Source organism: Bacillus rossius, chromosome 2, assembly GCF_032445375.1.
Source record: "Bacillus rossius redtenbacheri isolate Brsri chromosome 2, Brsri_v3, whole genome shotgun sequence".
Lineage (NCBI taxonomy): Eukaryota > Metazoa > Arthropoda > Insecta > Phasmatodea > Bacillidae > Bacillus > Bacillus rossius.
Window position 1 is genome coordinate 132,436,504 of NC_086331.1, and position 6,145 is coordinate 132,442,648.

Below are 6,145 nucleotides of genomic sequence, written 5' to 3' on the forward strand. Positions count from 1 at the left end.
GACGACACCGCGACACTGTGTTGTGGGAACCACACGTAACCTAGAACAGTCATAACTTAGAAACCTCGAAAAATCCATGTAACTTAGAACTGTCATAAGTTAGAACGATCATAACTTAGAAACACGTAACTTAGAAACACACAATGCAGAATCACACAACTTAGAAACGTCGTAACGTAGAAAGTCATAACTTATAACTACCACAACTTAGAACTGTCATAACTTAGAAACACGTAACTTAGAAACACGCAACGCGGAACCACACAACTTAGAAACGTCGTAACGTGTGCAAGTCATAACTTAGAACTATCACAACTTGGAAACACACAACTTAGAACAGGCATAACTTAGAAGATTCTATCTTGTGTTTTTCTAAGTTATGTGTTTAAGTTGTGTGTTTCTAAGTTGTGACAGCACCCCCTGTACTGTCATCACAGCCACTGCGGGCCTCGTGGTCCGTGTGCCAGAGCCGAGCATCGAACCAAGGGCCCGCGAGGAGTACCAGGCCACTGCCTCTTGTTGTGAAACAGAGTTTATGTGAGGGTGTCTGTGAGAAGGATGATACTGGGTTACTTCTAGGGTGTAGTTAATATTTGTTTCTTTGGCGGGGTCGCGGGAGGGACTCGAACCCACGTGCTGCTGAGGGCAATGCGACGAATAAAGATAGAAGTCGGCAATCACACGAAACAGGAGGACAGAGGACAAAGGAGTAAGGAAACGCAAAGTGAGTCACTCATGGAGCCAGGGCGTGTGTTCGATACCTATCACAAACACAGCAGCAACTTGATAATTTGTTCTTCCGTCATGTAGGAAATTGCGTGCATGTGAAGTTAACAGTGGTCACGTACTTTTGTCCTAAATACCTAAATTCAAGCACGTTAGCCACAATGTTTATAAAATTGCAACGGTGATGTCATAATTCAGATTGGCGGAATCAAAAATTGGCGAAATTTTTTTAGAAAACGAAATAGCGAAAAGTTCTAGGAAACAAAATGGCGGAATGTTCTAGAATTCTACAAGGCGGTCATAAAATAATGCACAAATGGCTAAATCCAAAATGGCGGAATTCTAAATGGCAGATCCAAGAAGTCTGCCGGGGTCAGATCAAGGTCATACAAGATGGCCGTCGTTACGTCATGGCGGCTGGCTCCACGCCTTCACAGTCTGAACCCAGCCACCGGACCGCCAATCCTAGACTACTTATAAGCATAGATTTAACCATAGTAAATGAAAGTGTTAGTGTGCGATGGAATAAACATAGTTGAAATGAAATAGGTGCGTGTTTAACAACTTTTTAAATCGTCTACCTCAGGAAATTAAAAGGAGGTGTAATTTCATACTCGAACACTCTTAAAACAGAAGATTTAAAAACAGATACTTGATCCATACTAAAAATTAAAAAGGTCTACGCATATCCATATATATGTGTGTATATATATATAAAATTCTTAAACGATGTTGTTATAAAAAAATTCTTTTATGCACCTGGCGAATTAACTGTGTCTATTAAATGTTTCAAATTGTAAGATTTTACCAAAATATTCTGAAATTGCGTGCGCGATGCCGCAGGTTTTAAGCTAGTAATATAATAAGCGAGAAGTTTCACTTCGGACGAGCGTGGACCCTAAGCACATTTTTTTCCCAACTGTTCTTATTCGACGGAGGATCGCAACGAACTACCTCGCAGTGGCGAACTCCTTGTTTTTTTCTTTCTCTGTCTCTCTTTCTCTCCGCTTCGTCCCACCTAGGGCGTGCACCTCGGGGCAACGACCTGTCCTGTTGCCGTGACCTTGAGACCGCCTCGCCTGTGCTCACAAGCAGTCCGGGGGGGGGGGGGGAGCGAGGGGAGAAGGAAGCCTGACCCCAGCTCGGCAACTGTGCAGCCCACACGACCACTGCCACTTCAATAATTGCACTGGGGGAAACACGGGGTGGGTAGTATCGCTAAACTACGTACCGCGCAACGGGACACTTTTTCGTGCGTGCAGCCTGCGTTCATCGATTTATTAGACGTTGTCACGTCAAAAAATTCATTTTTATTATTTACATGTGTGAGTTTTACAATCTGGATTAAAAACAAACAGGCTGAAACCCGCCGTCAACACAGAAATTCCTATAAAGCATGCACAAAGTACTCTCTATAGTACACATAACTAAATAAATATCGTACTATTTTTCCACAAGATTATAATATAAATCATTAGGAATCATATACCGGGAAGGCGTTAAAATATGTTAATTATCTCAAAGTTTATGCGTTAATTTTATCTCGTACGCCAGTGTTTATAAGATGTAAAATGGGTGTCAGTTTTCGCCCAGGCTCATGTTTATAAGGTGTAAAATGCGTGTTATTTCGTCTGGGCTGTGGAAAAGACGTTACACTAATGCCACCTGCCGAGACTTGAGCATACTAAAGGCGCGCAGCAATCGATATATCGATTGGTGACAGCGCACGCGTGGGGCCAGTTGCTGTGAGTAAATTCGGTCGTCTTCTGTTTGTCTGCATCCTCGCCCTTCTGGGAAACGTTCTTTTCACAGACGAGAGAGCCAAACACCCGATCGTGCATCTTCGTTTTTTTTTTGTTCATTGTAACTAAATATGGCGGTATTGATAAAAGGATACTAATGGTCAATTAGGTTAGGTTAGCTACATTATAAATAATTTAAAACATTGTGGACGGTTGATTTGGTTAGGATAGCTACATTAAAGATACGGAAAAAAAGCACGAACTTAGGGGAACTTCGGGTTTTGGCTCTCTCGTCTGTGAAAAGAAGGCTTCCCAAGCTTCACCCTCGTTAATTATTATTTTTTTCGTTTTTTTTTTAATCCCTTAAATCCAGGCGGTTGCCCTAGCAATAGATAGCAATGCCTATGCTGTCACCCCCTCCCCCATCCCTAGAGCCGACAAAAATAAAATGGCGGAAAAGCGTGCGCTGTGGTCGGGTCGAAGCGAAACCAACCAGACACCGGGCGGTTCAAAAAGTTTGCCGGCGAGCGAAGGCCTCGTCGACCGAGAGAGCGGTGCTCCCCGCCTAGGAAAAGTGTCTGTGAACAACTAGAAATGGTTTTCAACTGACACAAACGAAGGAAATGTTTAACTCGCGCAAACTAAACAATAATTTGCATACTACTTACAATATACTAGTTATACGATCGTGCAATGGCTAACCCCATGCCTTCTATGATCAAAAAAAAAATAAAGTCGCAATGCAGAACTATATGGTATCGGTATTTTGTGTTTAAAATCCATTTCCTTAGATGATGAGGACAACACGTACCTAATGTGAGTAAAACACTGATGAAATGTTCAGATTATAGATGGTTGCGCGATTCACTGCGAATGGCGGTGCACACGTACACAAGACACACACTGTCGGATTGGCGGAGGAATACTGGGGCACGTCATCAGGTGTTACGTACACCTATGGCTAGAGACCGGAAAAATTCGCGGGTTCATTTCGTGATATGCTAAAATTCAAATAATTATACATTACTGCTGCTTCTGCCATCGGTTCTCTGTTGATCTGGAGGACTGAGGGCTAATTAGAGACCCTCACTCATAGAAGTGTCGAATCACAGGCCACCCAGTCGAGACGATTCACAAGTCAGCAGCCAGTGAACAGTTGGCATTTTCCCGAGTGTGTAGAGGATATTGGAGTCTATCCTGGAGGTCATTGAACCCGGTCTCTACCTATGGCTCTTGCTGTGCGCTGGCATCTACGATGTAGTTAATGTACATGTTTTCCAAAACTATAGTGTATTCTTGCTTAGAATCAAGCAGAATATATTAATCAGAAAGCCGAGCAAGTGACTCAATGGAATACATATTTCAAAATGGCCATCGGCCATCTGGGGCAAGCTGTATCCTTTGTCAAGACACCGGCCTTCCGTTTTGTTTATGGCTTTTTCATCATGTGATTTTGAAAGATAGTATTTTACTGTTGAGACCATTCCTAGCGAGCACGTTTTGTCTATTGGAATACCGTTCAGTTAAAAAACTATTCGGTTGATCATATGTGAAATCCCATTGCTTATGAATTTTTCTTTATCTGGTTTCTAGTTATCTGGCTTTGTGAATCTTCCACATATACAAAAAAAAATACTTTGAGATGTTTGTGTTGACATCATGATTCTGTATTCCAATAATAATCTCTGATTTGGGCTTATAGGGACCGTTAAGGTATGGTTTATATAAGTGCAATTCCATTTTCGTATTTTCATCGTCAAATTGTAAAGGTTGATTTACTTCAAGAATAGTTCTTTCCCTGGGAAAAACTGTAAAGGCGAGGTTTTTTTTTTTTTTTTTTTTTAAAGGAATCTCATGTTAAAAGGTATTAGGGGCTTGACATATCTGCCTCTACTGGTTTTAGACATACCTGCACCACTCCATTTATGCAAAGAAAAATATTTTATAATCTTATTTTTTCAAATGCAGTCATAGTGCTATTTCTTCTTTTCTATGACTTAAATATCAAGCAGGTATTTAAAATGTTTCGGGGACAAAGAAAGATGAAAAACCACTTCCCATTCTTCCTTTAAAAAAAGAACTATCTGCAAGGCAGGAAAAAAATACTACAATTTTATCTTGGTTCTGGAGTAGACCAAGACTAGATCCTAGCAAAAATCGATATTTCGTGGTCCTCTGAGTCAGTTCGCGCTGAAGGATCACAGCCTCACGCTGAACTGTATACATATTTAAGCACAATATTCATCACAGCATCGTGAAATCCTGCTGCTACATGTTAATACATGTCACTAAAGGGTGTTAAGTTAACACTACGATTCGAATGTTTATTGTTCAGGGGAGAAATTCGAGCGTGCCACCACTGATTGTCGCATATCACGCGTGGCTCTGATTGGAACGATGTCTCTGGCGACCGCGCGAGGACTGGGATTTTAATTTTTTTCCTAGCCTAATTATTCGGTAAATATGTATTGTACGGATTAGCGCCAAAAAAAATCGTACAAATATGAAATAACTTGCATTATATGCTATCTTACGTCCTCTTTTCAGAGCCGCCTGCGGAGATAAAAAATTCCAATTAATTTAGGAGATATCGAATTTTTTAATCTTCATTTTTTGGCGATTTTTTTAAAAAAAATTTTAAAAATCCGAAAATACCTTTATTCTGTGCTCTTAAACTTCCTCTTTTCATTAAACCCGGCTGAGATAAGAAATTCCAAATACTTTTGTAGATATCGAATTTTTTAATTTTCATCCTGTGCACTCATGCGGCGATAACTGTTGCTTGTTTACAAGTATGGTTTTTTTTTTGCGATGTTCCCGAACGGAGAAACCTAAGATGCACATAAAGTTCTGCCATTCCCGATTACACCCGAACAATTCACCTTCGGCCAACCTCGGGTTTATTTATTAATATTTATATTTCTCTGTTTATTTTAATGTAGCTATACTAACCTAACTAACCATCCAAAGCGTTTTAAAGTGTTTTAATGTAGCTAACCTATCCGACCACTTTTAATATTTCAATTCATTTTTCCTGCGCAAAAATAAATAAATCCCGTGAACGTGAACGAATACATCATGTAAAAAGAAACTTACATGAGTTTATTCTGTTCATCCTTTGTCCCGGTTTGTTAGGTCAGGTCAGCTACATTATAAATACTTTAAAACTAAACAACCAATAAAATTAATTTTATTATTTTTTATGTCTGTTCAGTTTCAAAGTATTTATAATGTAGCTGACCTGACCTAATCTACCTTTGTCCCATTTTGTTAGGTCAGGTCAGTTACATCATAAATACTTAAAACTATACAACATGTAAAATAAATTGATATTATTTTTAATTTCAGTTTATTTTGAAGTATTTATAATGTAACTAACCTTACCTAATGGAAAATTTCTGTTATTTAGACATTCACGCGCACACGGCAAAATATAAAATGGCGACGGTCAAATTATTACACACGTCTGGTATAGCAAAATAAGAACGGCCATATCTCCAAAAGTATTTGGAATTTTTTATCTCCGCAGGCGGTTCTGAAAAGAGGACGTAAGATAGCATATAATGCAAGTTATTTCATATTTGTACGATTTTTTTTGGCGCTAATCCGTACAATACATATTTACCAATTATTCTTAGTGTGTAAGGGGAGGGTCCAGGTTAGGGGAGGACCTAAGT